This window comes from Ptychodera flava, chromosome 12, assembly GCF_041260155.1.
Source record: "Ptychodera flava strain L36383 chromosome 12, AS_Pfla_20210202, whole genome shotgun sequence".
Lineage (NCBI taxonomy): Eukaryota > Metazoa > Hemichordata > Enteropneusta > Ptychoderidae > Ptychodera > Ptychodera flava.
The window spans coordinates 37,814,993-37,829,806 of record NC_091939.1 but is presented as its reverse complement, the minus strand read 5'-3'; the positions used below and the strand labels follow the sequence as shown (position 1 = coordinate 37,829,806).

General features: G+C 37.7%; 1 long non-coding RNA gene across 1 annotated transcript; it reads right to left on the bottom strand.

The window, feature by feature from the left end:
- Window positions 1-2,504: 2,504 nt before the first annotated feature.
- Window positions 2,505-8,039, bottom strand: LOC139145793 (uncharacterized). The gene is made up of 2 exons (XR_011555027.1): window positions 7,749-8,039; window positions 2,505-5,286 (listed from the first exon to the last, which is right to left on the bottom strand). It is a non-coding gene; the product is annotated as an uncharacterized lncRNA (long non-coding RNA).
- Between the last annotated feature and the right edge of the window lie 6,775 nt (window positions 8,040-14,814).

The following is a 14,814-nucleotide window of genomic DNA, read 5'->3' as shown; positions in this document are numbered from 1 at the left end:
TTAAAATATATCAGAGATATCTGTATGTTCAATATTTTTCAGCATGCTCTTCGAGCGCATTACTTTAATATATCAGACATTTTTCAGCACGCCCTTCCTGTGCATGACTTTAATTTTCTCCGCGGCCGCGCCCTTTGGGCGCCATTCTTTAATAAATCAGAGATATATGCCAGATATGTCGGCAAATAATAATCCAACCCCCTCCCCGGCCGAAGAAACTGACCAGTCCCTAAATAGCAAGCAAATACACGCACCGTCTCCATTCTCGCGAGCCACAGCAATAGTTTCCGCTCCGCTGACCTACGCAAAAATTAACGAGTAGCGATAAGCTGTTGCCGTAAAGGGGCATGTGGTTTACGACGATGACCGTCTCCAGCTGACAAAAGATGATGTCATAGGGCAAGTGACTGAATGACCTTACTTAACCTATATTCGTTTCGTGGCAACAATAAGTTTTGTTGTCTAAATCGCTCTTGATATAAAAGAGTAAAACCGAAACGTTTCAGATAAGTTAAATCGACATCTCATTTCTTCATTGTATTTCATACCCTCCTGGTTCTCTAGGAATTATTACTTCAATTTTTATGCATATAGGCCTATTTGATAACAAATCTACGTTCTTTGTTTTCCTGGAAAGGCTCGTCCCTTAGTCTTGAGCTATGTTGACGCCACAGTATCTACGTTTTTATGCTTTTCTTTCTCAAGTGTTGCTTTATATATTGGCCTACTGATTTTCTAACATGCATTATCACGGTGTTCCCATCAGAATTTGAGAATTTATGAACACCAACGCAGCCTAAAATGATAAATTTATTGCAGCCTCAGTCAGTGAATACAACGGCTCAGTCAATTTATCACAAGACTTTTGCGTTATTTCACAGAAGCAGCATGTCCAGCTTTTATATAAAGTGCAGTGGCTATATTCTTGGGTAATCTTAAACATATTGCTTATAAATTTATATAAAATGTGGTGGCTATATTCTAGGGTACACCAAATATATATATATTAATAATAATATAATACTATTTTATTGCTTGCTTGTACATATAGGATTTACATCACATTTATGGCAATAAAAGTGTAGTACAAAAATAAGTTCAAATTTTCTTCAATAAAGATAAAGTATTACAGTATAATAATATTAGCTAATAATAAAATGTGACAAGGTATTTCTTTGTTTATATAAAGTAAAAATATAATCTGCAAGTTGTTCATTAAAATATAACTCTTGTTTTGTTGGTAGAGAAATAAGCTGATTTTCAGAAGTATCGTTTGGGAAATTAATTTTACTGTAAAAGCTCTTTCTTTGGACTTTATATTTCTGACAGACTAATAAAAAGTGTGTTTCATCTTCAATACTGTTGGTGTTACACTGATTGCAGTATCTTTCAGTAATCGGGGTTTTTGGAACTGTGTCTCCCTTTTTCAATTGCTAGATCATGATTGCTAATGCGAAGTTTGGTGAGTAATTTTCTTTTCTCACCTTGTAACTGTGTTAAGTAGGGTTCTAATCTAAAATTGTTTTATTTTGGCATACATTCTTAGTTTACTATTTTCATCAGTGATCAATTTTTTCCAAAAAACTTTATAATTGTTTGTTAAACCTGTTTTCATTAATCCAGTTATAACTTTGTGGTGTTTAAGTGATGGAGCTTTATCAAGGAGAAAGTCCATTCCATTGTCTTTAATTAAAGCACTTAACAGTTAAACCAGGATCTATTGTTAGTGTTGTTTACCATTTGCTCCAGAAAAGCTTCTTTAGCAAGATTACAATGTGGCAGTTGTACAATATGAAGCCAGTGTTTAACAATATTAAGTTTGATCTCAAGTAGAAGTGGGAATTGTCCTAGTTCACACCCTCACAGCGGCATTACAAGATTGTCTATTACACTGTAAAATGTTCTTACAAAATTTGAGGTGTTTTTTCAATTGCTGATTTATCCTACTTCTTGTAATCCATGAAATCTTGTCCCCAAATCTCTGAGCCATACAGTAAAACAGGCTTAATGAAAACATTGAATAGATGTAGAGAAAATTTTATCTTTCTGTTGTGCAATAAAACCCTTTTTAAACTATACAAAGATTTTGCTGCTTTTATCAGCCAAATTTGTAATTGTGTCACTAAAACTACCGTTTGATTTAATTGTCAGTCCTAATATATTATTTCTACATTTATACAAAATGTGATGGCCATACCCATCTGAACTCCAAATAAATTATATATACTAGTAAACAGCTTTCATACAAATTTTGATAGCTGCTTATTTCAATATTAATTTTTGACAAAATATGTATTGATGATAGATGCCATTTGTTGTTTCACACATTGAGTTACAAATTTCCACTAGGGGTAGGTGCCACTGTCTGCCCATTTTCACTTTCAATATGGACACTCTTATTATGATGATTCTTGTCACCAGGGTCATTAGATTACAGTTTGGTTGGGGATATCTTTGTAATCTGCAGCTCAAATTTCAATCAAATAAACATACATACAAATGAATTCATGACATTACTTGTGCATTTTATTGTGCTTATTGTAAATATTTCACATTCCTGAACACCTCAAGTCAGTCTCTGTAAGGGAAACTGATGGCACCAACTTGTTTACTGTTATAAAAACTTCAACAATACATATTTAATTGTTAAAATACACTAAACATTTGAAACTGATTTCACAACAATGTAATTAACAAGCTGAAGACAAATGTAGTAGGTCTAGAAATGTGAAACGACTTCACTGATGTAAATTAAATATCATGTTATAATTTAGATATTAAAGTCACTAAAGAAAAACTCTGATATTCCCCTTGACTGGTTAATTAATAAAAAAGTTTGTATTACACTCCCTGAAATGTGACACTAGAATCATTTGACCATACTTATAGCTGGATATACAACTGATAAACCTTTTGACTGTTAATTTTCTCAATTACACATTGACTCCAAGACAAGCTTTTAGATACTTTCCGCTATTCAAAAATGTACATGTACTTTGTAATACTTTGTTGTAATGAGGGATAGGTTATTATCTTGAGATACCTAACTGCGACTTAAAATACTGTATTTTTGTGACATTCTAAGATTTAACACTGAGATCAACACACATGGCACAAATTGTCTAACAATCATGTACCTTGAAATTCTGATGTTTATTCTTGAGGAAACTTGCTGCTTTGGGCAGGTGTCTTTGAAATAACTTTGAAATGCATTCTTATAAACTTTCTTCGTGGCAACTGAACTTTGTGCATGGGCGGAAGAAGAACAATACAAAAGTGTATACATGGCATCAATTGCAGCTGAGAGTAAGGGACACACTATTTCAACTTCTCATTTACATAACATATTCACTTGCAAAGAATTGACTTAATTGTGTAGGTTGGGAATGTATATTTTCCAATATTTCAAACATTTTTTAGAGTTTCTGGTCATATTAACCTTTTGAGAGCTGTAATTTTCCACTAAAACTTTACTGCCACATTTTACCAATTTTTTAGTAAATTTTTCTGAAAATTTTTGATAATTTTAGACCAAATGGACATCATACTCCATTGGCAACAGTTTATTATCAAATTTTTGGCAAAAATCGGAGAAAAATTGACTAGGGTATAATTTTATAAAGGCAAGAAAAATTGACATTGGCACTCAAAGGGTTAATATTTCTTGCAAATGCATACAGGCTGAAATTTTTTTCAAACTATTTGAATGGCAGATATTTATTTCAGAGCACCCATTGAAAAAGATATACCGGTAATAGTGTATCTCTTATTCAATGCATAAAACAACACTCACATAATAAACATCACTTTGATTTACAAAGAAATAAATATATTTCAGTTGCATGTGGTCCTAAGCTGCCATTGTGTTTCCTGACAGTAATTAGTTTCAAGTTCAGCTTTGTAATGTCACTACTTTGGTCTGCGTTATGTAACCCTAATTCACCAAAAATTTGCTTTTATCTAATCTGTTGATACTAAAGTATTAAGAAGTGGATGATATCTTAATGATAACTTTGTCGTTCAATTGTATATTTGTAAGTTAAGCTTCTACATGACTGCAACATTCAACAAATGAAAATTGACAATATAATACATGAGTTTATGGTTAATATTATGTTTTTACACAGTGACAGTTCATATTACGAAAGTGTATCAGTTAATTGCAAACACACAAATGACATAGTAGTCAATCATAACAGCTGACACACTAGAAATGTAATTCTTTAGTTTTAATGTCAACCTCTCTCACCTATGAAAATGAATGCAAATTGGTTTCAGGAAAATTTTGTTGTTTATTTTGTATGGAGAATACCAACCTGACTTCAACGTAAACATTGTGCAAAATCTACTCATGAATGGAGATAAACAAACTTCACCTTGACACCTTTTCAATGTTCCAACTAGTCTATCAGATCTCGAATTGTCGTTTACTTTGGTTAGTTTGTGTCCCACTGTTTCTCAATGAATGTGGAGATATTACTGATCATATAATCATATTTAGTTGAGTCTAGACATTTTGAACTATGCTGTCATTCTTTTTCTTTTGTCTGCTTTCTCTCTTCCATTCTGGTAACATGTGTTGTAATTAAAATATTATATTTGTATGGTTTCAGTCTCAATGTTTTTATATTTGTTACAGCAGAATCCTTGTGACAATTTTGACTTGTGCAAAACAAATTTGGGTCTTAACCCCACCCCCATCCCATCCCCCTAAACTAACGATATTACATGTTTAGTGCATCAGCTTTTATGATTTACAGCCCCTAACAATGTACATGACTGATTTTTTCAGAAATATACACTACAAAGCAATTTTCAACAGAAGCATAAATATACACATAGCTGTCAACTCAATTCACTACTACTATAACACTTGAAAATGTCATCAACATGTACTCACTGAATTAATAAATAAATAAAGACATTGTTATTGATGATTGTAATTGTAATTAAATATAATAATACCAGTATATGTACCATCACAGTTGTGGTGAATTACAGGCAAGTAATGGTCTGAGATTTCTTTGTCTTGAAAATTGTTCATCATCTCTTCTCTTGCAGCACATCCATGGGATGACAAATTTTCCAAAAATAGTCTTATATAAAGGCATTGATTTGTAGAAATATTAAAAGTTCATCAATAGAGTGTGACTTTTTGCCATCTTGAAGGACTGGTCAGTACCATCAGGTGTCTTGGATATCCCAGAATTCATCAGGGTCTTGGACACACACATCTCTGTTCTGCTGGTACATTTTTTATCACTTGTTCAACATGGCGTCCACAGCCTGTATTAGTAAGAAAATAATGTGAAATTTCAGGTAACATGATTAGCTCTACAGCGACTCATTGCAAAAATGAATGAAATATATGTAGGTATAAATGGTCATGAGACACAAGTGTTTTTTATGTCACCATGACAACATACTGAAGCACAGCTTCTACAGGAGGTCATCCTGAGGTCATCTGACCTTGACTTTGATGATTTATGATTATATACCCAAAAGATATTGACATGGATTCAAATAAATAAGTAGAATCAGTAACTGCACTTGAATGCAACAATTTTTATCACTTTGATGAGATCATTTGTGCTATTTCTGATCATGAAAGACTTATCCTGGCTTCAAAAAGTCCATTCTTATTGAGGTAGTCCAGCTCTACAAGGAAAGTATTTGGGAGTGGCAAATGAAAAAAGTTCATGGCCATTATTAAAATAAAATACTATGGTTATAATCTGCAAACTAACCTTGATTTCAGAATTTGTCGTGAACCTTATTTGGACATTGCTAATTTAGTATAAATTGTTGTTCAAAAGTAATGACTGGTACTTTTGTTTGATGTTGACATTAATAAACACTTTGTTGTCAGAGTGTGGTTGTGTCTCAGTTGCATGAATACTTCAGTTACAGACACACACTTTACTTGCAAGATTTTCATTCTCTGTTGCAAATCCTGAACAATGAGTTAATTCAATGAATTAAATTGAATCTAAGAATTAACATTACTTCTCTAAAAACTTACCGAAATCATTTATATTCTTATAGATCATGTTTGTGATTCAGAGATATCATTACAGCATGCACAGTGAATGCATCATACAAATTAATAAACTGTAATTAGCATTTCAATGCATTTAGACCAATCATAGGATGGGTGTCATATTTTGATATGAAAGTACTGGTCTGTAGCATTTCAATGTATTTAGACCAATCATAGGATGGGTGTCATATTTTGATATACTCAGATAATATACTTGAAAGTGAAATTTCTGACACACTTGGATCAGAAATAAATTTCTAAATGACCTTGATCAGTTTAGAAATGTTATAAATTAGAGGGAGTACTGTGCATAACATTATAAATCCAAATGTCCTAAGCTTCGTTAGTGTTTAATCCAGGATGCCACTTCCACATCAAGGAGGGCAATTCAACACAAACACGGAAATCACAGTTCTGCTAACTTATTTAAAATCAAATTATTTAAAATCAAAGATTTTGGAGTGGTCTTCGATCATTATTAATTATTAATAATTAATAAATAATTAATTCAGACTGTTCAAATCAGTGCATTTTCATCTTAATGTGTTGAGGGATACCATTCGAAAAAAATTTCTGTTCATATATATACACCTAGTATTGGTTTTGTTAAGAAACTATACGATACAAAACTTCATGACCACAACAATATGGAGACATGCCAAATGACACAGAGCATCACTTGGTTATCATTGTTCGCTTCACAATCTCTGACCTACATTTTGGACATCCATAAAATGACACATGGAAATGGTGTGTTGTTGGTAAGCAGTTGTTATTTAAAATTCATGATAGCATACTTGAGAATTTGTACATTAAGACCTGTGAGATCTCTGTCAATAAGCAAAAACGATGGACTAGTGTGCAGAGACTCATAAGTTGTAAGCTGTTTCCTGAAACTCATTGTTCTAATTGAATTATTTCCAAACAGTCAATCGGGTTGAGAATAACGACAATCTACATGGCAACTTTCCAAGCCACTGTACATTGCCTGAAAATGGTGTGTTCACCAAACTTTACAAATAATTGCTCATAGCATTGACAAACTATGAAATTAAATAGCAACTTGGAGATATTCTCCACTGCTAACTTCATGATTACAGGTACAAGGCACGTAGTTACATTTATGGCATAGCTAAACATATTAAATAGTAAGTTGTATGTTGTGGTTTCGAAAACTTTTACTGGATGACAAGTTGAAGATTGATGGTGATGTCTCGTTGGGTCCATAGCTGTGGTGTTTTCAGACGGGATTCCTGCATTTTACGGGCTGATATTTTTACTTTAATATTACAATTTTAAAGCCCTCCATTGATTTGGAGGAAAGTCGTAAAACACTATAGCTATGGACCAAAAACTTGTTGAGACGAGACTATACTGTTCACCTTGATGAGCTATATATAGGGGATACACAAGGCTTTGTTCTCGGATACAGGTACGTACCACACCACGCTGTACGTAACGATGGAGGTATGGGAGGAATAGGCCGACCTACATTCGGGTACAGTGACTGGGTGAAGTTTTCCACTACAGCAGTGATTCACAAATATAGAGCTTGGCAATCGGGATAATCGATCCCTCATCTCAAAGCAAATAATCTTATACAACAATCTACAAGCAAATAGTTGCATTACAGAATGAGAATATGGAAACTACGATGAAAATCGACGTCAAAAAGGAGCGATAACTGGGGAAATATTTACTGTCTCACCTCTCCACGTCTGTTTCCCACACTTTTCGCAGGTAACCAAGAAACACATTGTCACAACAATCAGCGACTGTATCGCGCAAAAACGGCTAAGTGCTGTCTGTTTATATGAGGTTAACACTGTGTGCACACGTTCTACGTATTCAATCAAACGTTGCGTTGGTTGAGGAAGTTGAGACGCTATGAACTCTGAACTCTGCCCTTCAGCACTTTTCTAAACCATTTTTTACTTGTTGACAGTGAGCGACAATGAGAATGTGTTTGGACTGGTACAAGAAACTCGAGCGAAACTCAATTTGTTTTTCACCATCACAACAAATTTACGAAATCCTGGACATAAAGAGCCAAATCATGCAAAATAGGTTATCCAGCACAGGTGCTCCTTAGCTGGGTAGTCTGCTCAGGAGATCAGTTTTCGGATCGATCTATGATCCTGTAGTCGATATGCCCGCCACTCCGGGCCGCCACTGCAACCTGAATACTTTAGGTTGCAGTGGCGGCATATCGACTACGGGATCATAGATCGATCCGAAAATTGATCTCCTTAGCAGACTACCCAGCTAAGGAGCGCCTGTGTTTATCCTGTTTCAAACGCATGAGCAGGCCTGCGCATGACCACAGGGAGAAGTACGAATGATATCTAAATGATGTGATATTTGTGATAATATTAATGTCCAAACGACATGTATTTTCTATCCCAGTACCTCCACGTGTTTCTATCAACGATGTTCTCTCCCACCTCTTATCACCTGATGAATATAATATGTTTTAATTGGCATAAGGCTGCGTTCACAAAAAAGGGTGGGGGTGGGGCCTGGAGGAATTCAGGGGGGATTCGAAAATTTTAGGGGTAGTAGAGGGGGACTTGAAAATTTTGCTCTACCTGTAGGGGGGACTTGAAAATTTGTTGGTTCCCTTTTATGTTTTACATTTTCCAATTCAAATTTTTGTAGGTAATTCAATGAAAAATGAATACCATTTTTATGTCATCCAATTGTTGTAATGTTTGTAAAAGTTTAACAAAATCTAGAACCATTTTGTTACACTTCATGACTTTTATCTCGAAAAGATCTAAACACGTGTGATTTGTCATAAAAAAACCAAACAAGCCCATAAATAACAAGGCAGAAGCTGCAAAAAAGGCCACCGGTCATGATTATATTCACCTTTATTAGTCAAGGATGCTGCTGATTATATTTCCAGTCCCCTAGCACATATTATCAACCTTACTTTAGCTCATGGTTACTCTCCAGATGCACTTAAATTTGCCAAAATTACAGCTCTTTATAAAAAGGGGTCTCCTTTGATGTTGGGAACTACAGACCGATTTCAGTTTTACCTGTCTTTAGCAAAATTTTGAAACACTTGTAAATAGGCAGCTTATCTCCTTCCTCGAAAAACATAACATACTCTCACAAACTCTATATGGCTTTAGAAAGAAATATAGCACCAAACTTGCCCTGGTAGATATTATTGCAGAATCAACAGATCAAATGGATAATGGTTGCACCACTGTTGGTATTTTTCTGTATCTTAAAAAGGCATTTGACACTATCAACCATGATATACTTTTACAAAACTCGAATTTTATGGAATAAGAGGTCACCCACTACTTTGGTTTAGAAATTACTTTGAAAATCGCAAGCATTCAGTTGTAATAGATGGGAAAGCGTCAGAATCCACGTCAAATCACATGACGGTACTAAACGTGCGACGATTGGAACTGCAATTAATGGGCTGCCGGGGACAGGTATGCCGGGAAAGAGGTCGAAAAATCCCCGTACAAAAAGCACGTAGATTGGAATCTCTGTCAATGGACAGCAGAACCACACGTGCGCCCGGAAAAGGGTCGTCATTTTCCGTACCAAAGAATGTCGAATGCAATGGCCGTCAGCAGGCAGTTAGCGAAAGCTCTACCCGACAAAAGATTGACAATCTGCCGTACCTAAGGTCCGTGAAATTGAATGACTCTGAGCGGCCAGCATGCGACAAGTGCCCGATAAACAGCTGACTATCTTCCGTACCTAAAGTGCGGGAATTTCAATAGGCAATAACGGCAGAATTTGACAATTATGCCGGTGCATTACTACCAACCTCCCTTCAGAAAGTAAATAAAGACAAACAAAAATATACAAATTTTATTCTGCGTCTACATTTGCCGCAGATGGACATATCTATATCTGCCAAACATCAATTTAGATTAATTTTCTTTTTGTAACGAAATTTACCTTTGAATGATTCAGCAAAAATTATATGGAGAAAATGCCTATTGATATGTAGGGCTGGCAGGGTTCTACGGGGATTTTCATCTCTTTCCCCGATACAGTTGACGGCTGTGCTGATAGAAGCTTAAGAAAGTCTCGTACTGCTCCTGAGTGGTCAAACCAAGTCTTGACAGAACAGATGTAGGCCAATGTTGTCGAATATGGGGAATAAGGCGACAAATGTGCTTGGTAAAGGTTTGGCAATACCGATCACTAAAATTGGCGAGGGCTAGAAAGTCGAACGGCGGGAATTGCTGACAGGTGTATCCGGTGAAGAACTGACAATTTTCCGGACATAAGAGCGTGAATAAAGATGGCAGCGGCGGGACCAGGGTAACTGATTGTCCGGTAAAAGACTGACAATTTTCGGTATCTCAAGTACGGGTACTTGAATGTCGGATAGCGGCGATTGGACGACAGATGCGCTAATTAAAAGGGCGACAAATTCCCGTACTAAAAGTGCGACGATTGGAACTGCAGTTAATGGGCTGCCGGGACAGGTATGCCGGGAAAGAGGTTGAAAAATCCCCGTACAAAAAGCGCGTAGATTGGAAACTCTGTCAACGGGCAGCAAGACCACACGTGCGCCCGGAAAATTGTCGTCATTTTCCGTACCAAAGAATGTCGAATGCAATGGCCGTCAACGGGCAGTTAGCGAAAGTTTACCCGACAAAAGATTGACAATCTGCCGTACCTAAGGTCCGTGAAATTGAATGACTCTGAGCGGCCAGCATGCGATAAGTGCCCGATAAACAGCTGACTATCTTCCGTACCTAAAGTGCGGGAATTTCAATAGGCATAAACGGCAGAATTTGACAATTATGCCGGTGCATTACTACCAACCTCCCGTCAGAAAAGTAAATAAAGACAAAAATATACAAATTTTATTCTGCGTCTACATTTGCCGCAGATGGACATATCTATATCTGCCAAACATCAATTTAGATTGATTTTCTTTTTGTAACGAAATTTACCTTTGAATGATTCAGCAAAAATTATATGGAGAAAATGCCTATTGATATGTAGGGCTGGCAGGGTTCTACGGGGATTTTCATCTCTTTCCCCGATACAGTTGACGGCTGTGCTGATAGAAGCTTAAGAAAGTCTCGTACTGCTCCAGAGTGGTCAAACTAAGTCTTGACAGAACAGATGTAGGCCAAAGTTGTCGAATATGGGGAATAAGGCGACAAATGTGCTCGGTAAAGGTTTGGCAATACCGATCACTAAAATTGGCGAGGGCTAGAAAGTCGAACGGCGGGAATTGCTGACAGGTGTATCCGGTGAAGAACTGACAATTTTACGGACATAAGAGCGTGAATAAAGATGGCAGCGGCGGGACCAGGGTAACTGATTGTCCGGTAAAAGACTGACAATTATCGGTATCTCAAGTACGGGTACTTGAATGTCGATAGCGGCGATTGGACGACAGATGCGCTAATTAAAAGGGCGACAAATTTCCCGTACTAAAAGTGCGACGATTGGAACTGCAGTTAATGGGCTGCCGGGGACAGGTATGCCGGGAAAGAGGTTGAAAAATCCCCGTACAAAAGCGCGTAGATTGGAATCTCTGTCAACGGGCAGCAGACCACACGTGCGCCCGGAAAATTGTCGTCATTTTCCGTACCAAAGAATGTCGAATGCAATGGCCGTCAACGGGCAGTTAGCGAAAGATCTACCCGACAAAAGATTGACAATCTGCCGTACCTAAGGTCCGTGAAATTGAATGACTCTGAGCGGCCAGCATGCGATAAGTGCCCGATAAACAGCTGACTATCTTCCGTACCTAAAGTGCGGGAATTTCAATAGGCATAAACGGCAGAATTTGACAATTATGCCGCTGCATTACTACCAATCTCCCGTCAGAAAAGTAAATAAAGACAAAAATATACAAATTTTATTCTGCGTCTACATTTGCCGCAGATGGACATATCTATATCTGCCAAACATCAATTTAGATTGATTTTCTTTTTGTAACGAAATTTACCTTTGAATGATTCAGCAAAAATTATATGGAGAAAATGCCTATTGATATGTAGGGCTGGCAGGGTTCTACGGGGATTTTCATCTCTTCCCCGATACAGTTGACGGCTGTGCTGATAGAAGCTTAAGAAAGTCTCGTACTGCTCCTGAGTGGTCAAACCAAGTCTTGACAGAACAGATGTAGGCCAATGTTGTCGAATATGGGGAATAAGGCGACAAATGTGCTCGGTAAAGGTTTGGCAATACCGATCACTAAAATTGGGAGGGCTAGAAAGTCGAACGGCGGGAATTGCTGACAGGTGTATCCGGTGAAGAACTGACAATTTTCCGGACATAAGAGCGTGAATAAAGATGGCAGCGGCGGGACCAGGGTAACTGATTGTCCGGTAAAAGACTGACAATTATCGGTATCTCAAGTACGGGTACTGAATGTCGGATAGCGGCGATTGGACGACAGATGCGCTAATTAAAAGGGCGACAAATTTCCCGTACTAAAAGTGCGACGATTGGAACTGCAGTTAATGGGCTGCCGGGGACAGGTATGCCGGGAAAGAGGTTGAAAAATCCCCGTACAAAAAGCGCGTAGATTGGAATCTCTGTCAACGGGCAGCAAGACCACACGTGCGCCCGGAAAATTGTCGTCATTTTCCGTACCAAAGAATGTCGAATGCAATGGCCGTCAACGGCAGTTAGCGAAAGCTCTACCCGACAAAAGATTGACAATCTGCCGTACCTAAGGTCCGTGAAATTGAATGAGTCTGAGAGGCCAGCATGCGATAAGTGCCCGATAAACAGCTGACTATCTTCCGTACCTAAAGTGCAGGAATTTCAATAGGCATAAACGGCAGAATTTGACAATTATGCCGGTGCATTACTACCAACCTCCCGTCAACGGGCAGTTAGCGAAAGCTCTACCCGACAAAAGATTGACAATCTGCCGTACCTAAGGTCCGTGAAATTGAATGACTCTGAGCGGCCAGCAGGCGATAAGTGCCCGATAAACAGCTGACTATCTTCCGTACCTAAAGTGCGGAATTTCAATAGGCATAAACGGCAGAATTTGACAATTATGCCGCTGCATTACTACCACCTCCCGTCAGAAAAGTAAATAAAGACAAAAATATACAAATTTTATTCTGCGTCTACATTTGCCGCAGATGGACATATCTATACCTGCCAAACATCAATTTAGATTAATTTTCTTTTTGTAACGAAATTTACCTTGGAATGATTCAGCAAAAATTGTATCGAGAAAATGCCTATTGATATGTAGGGCTGGCAGGGTTCTACGGGGATTTTCATCTCTTTCCCGATACAGTTGACGGCTGTGCTGATAGAAGCTTAAGAAAGTCTCGTACTGCTCCTGAGTGGTCAAACCAAGTCTTGACAGAACAGATGTAGGCCAATGTTGTCGAATATGGGGAATAAGGCGACAAATGTGCTCGGTAAAGGTTTGGCAATACCGATCACTAAAATTGGCGAGGGCTAGAAAGTCGAACGGCGGGAATTGCTGACAGGTGTATCCGATGAAGAACTGACAATTTTACGGTCATAAGAGCGTGAATAAAGATGGGAGCGGCGGGACCAGGGTAACTGATTGTCGGTAAAGGACTGACAATCTTCGGTATCTCAAGTACGGGTACTTGAATGTCGGATAGCGGCGATTGGACGACAGATGCGCTAATTAAAAGGGCGACAAATTTCCCGTACTAAAAGTGCGACGATTGGACTGCAGTTAATGGGCTGCCGGGGACAGGTATGCCGGGAAAGAGGTTGAAAAATCCCCGTACAAAAAGCGCGTAGATTGGAATCTCTGTCAACGGGCAGCAAGACCACACGTGCGCCCGGAAAATTGTCGTCATTTTCCGTACCAAAGAATGTCGAATGCAATGGCCGTCAACGGGCAGTTAGCGAAAGATCTACCCGACAAAAGATTGACAATCTGCCGTACCTAAGGTCCGTGAAATTGAATGACTCTGAGCGGCCAGCATGCGATAAGTGCCCGATAAACAGCTGACTATCTTCCGTACCTAAAGTGCGGGAATTTCAATAGGCATAAACGGCAGAATTTGACAATTATGCTACTGCATTACTACCAACCTCCTGTCAGAAAAGTAAATACAGACAAAAATATACAAATTTTATTCTGCGTCTACATTTGCCGCAGATGGACATATCTATACCTGCCAAACATCAATTTAGATTAATTTTCTTTTTGTAACGAAATTTACCTTTGAATGATTCAGCAAAAATTATATGGAGAAAATGCCTATTGATATGTAGGGCTGGCAGGGTTCTACGGGGATTTTCATCTCTTTCCCCGATACAGTTGACGGCTGTGCTGATAGAAGCTTAAGAAAGTCTCGTATTGTGGAGTTCCACAGGGTTCTAGGGCCAACTCTTTTTTTGATATATATCAATGACATCAATAACTCTACTAGCTACTTTAATTTTAGACTTTTTGCTGATGACACTAATGTTTTTAAATCTTTAGACTCTCAAACACTACATCTCAACCATATAAATAGTGAATTTCATAAAGTCAATGACTGGTGCATGGCGAACAAATTAACTGTTAATGCAGAAAAAACTAATTACATGGTAGTTAAAACACGTCAAAAACGTGTAACTTTACAGGTAATTTATACCTTGGAAATCAACAGATTAAGGAATTTTCATCAGCTAGTTATCTTGGTGTAACAATTGACAGTTCCCTTTCCTGGAAACCACACATTAAGAATGTGATAAATAAAATAACCCCCAAAGTTGGAATTATCTCACGTCTTCGACATTTCGTTCCAAAGTTTATCCTACTTCAACTCTAC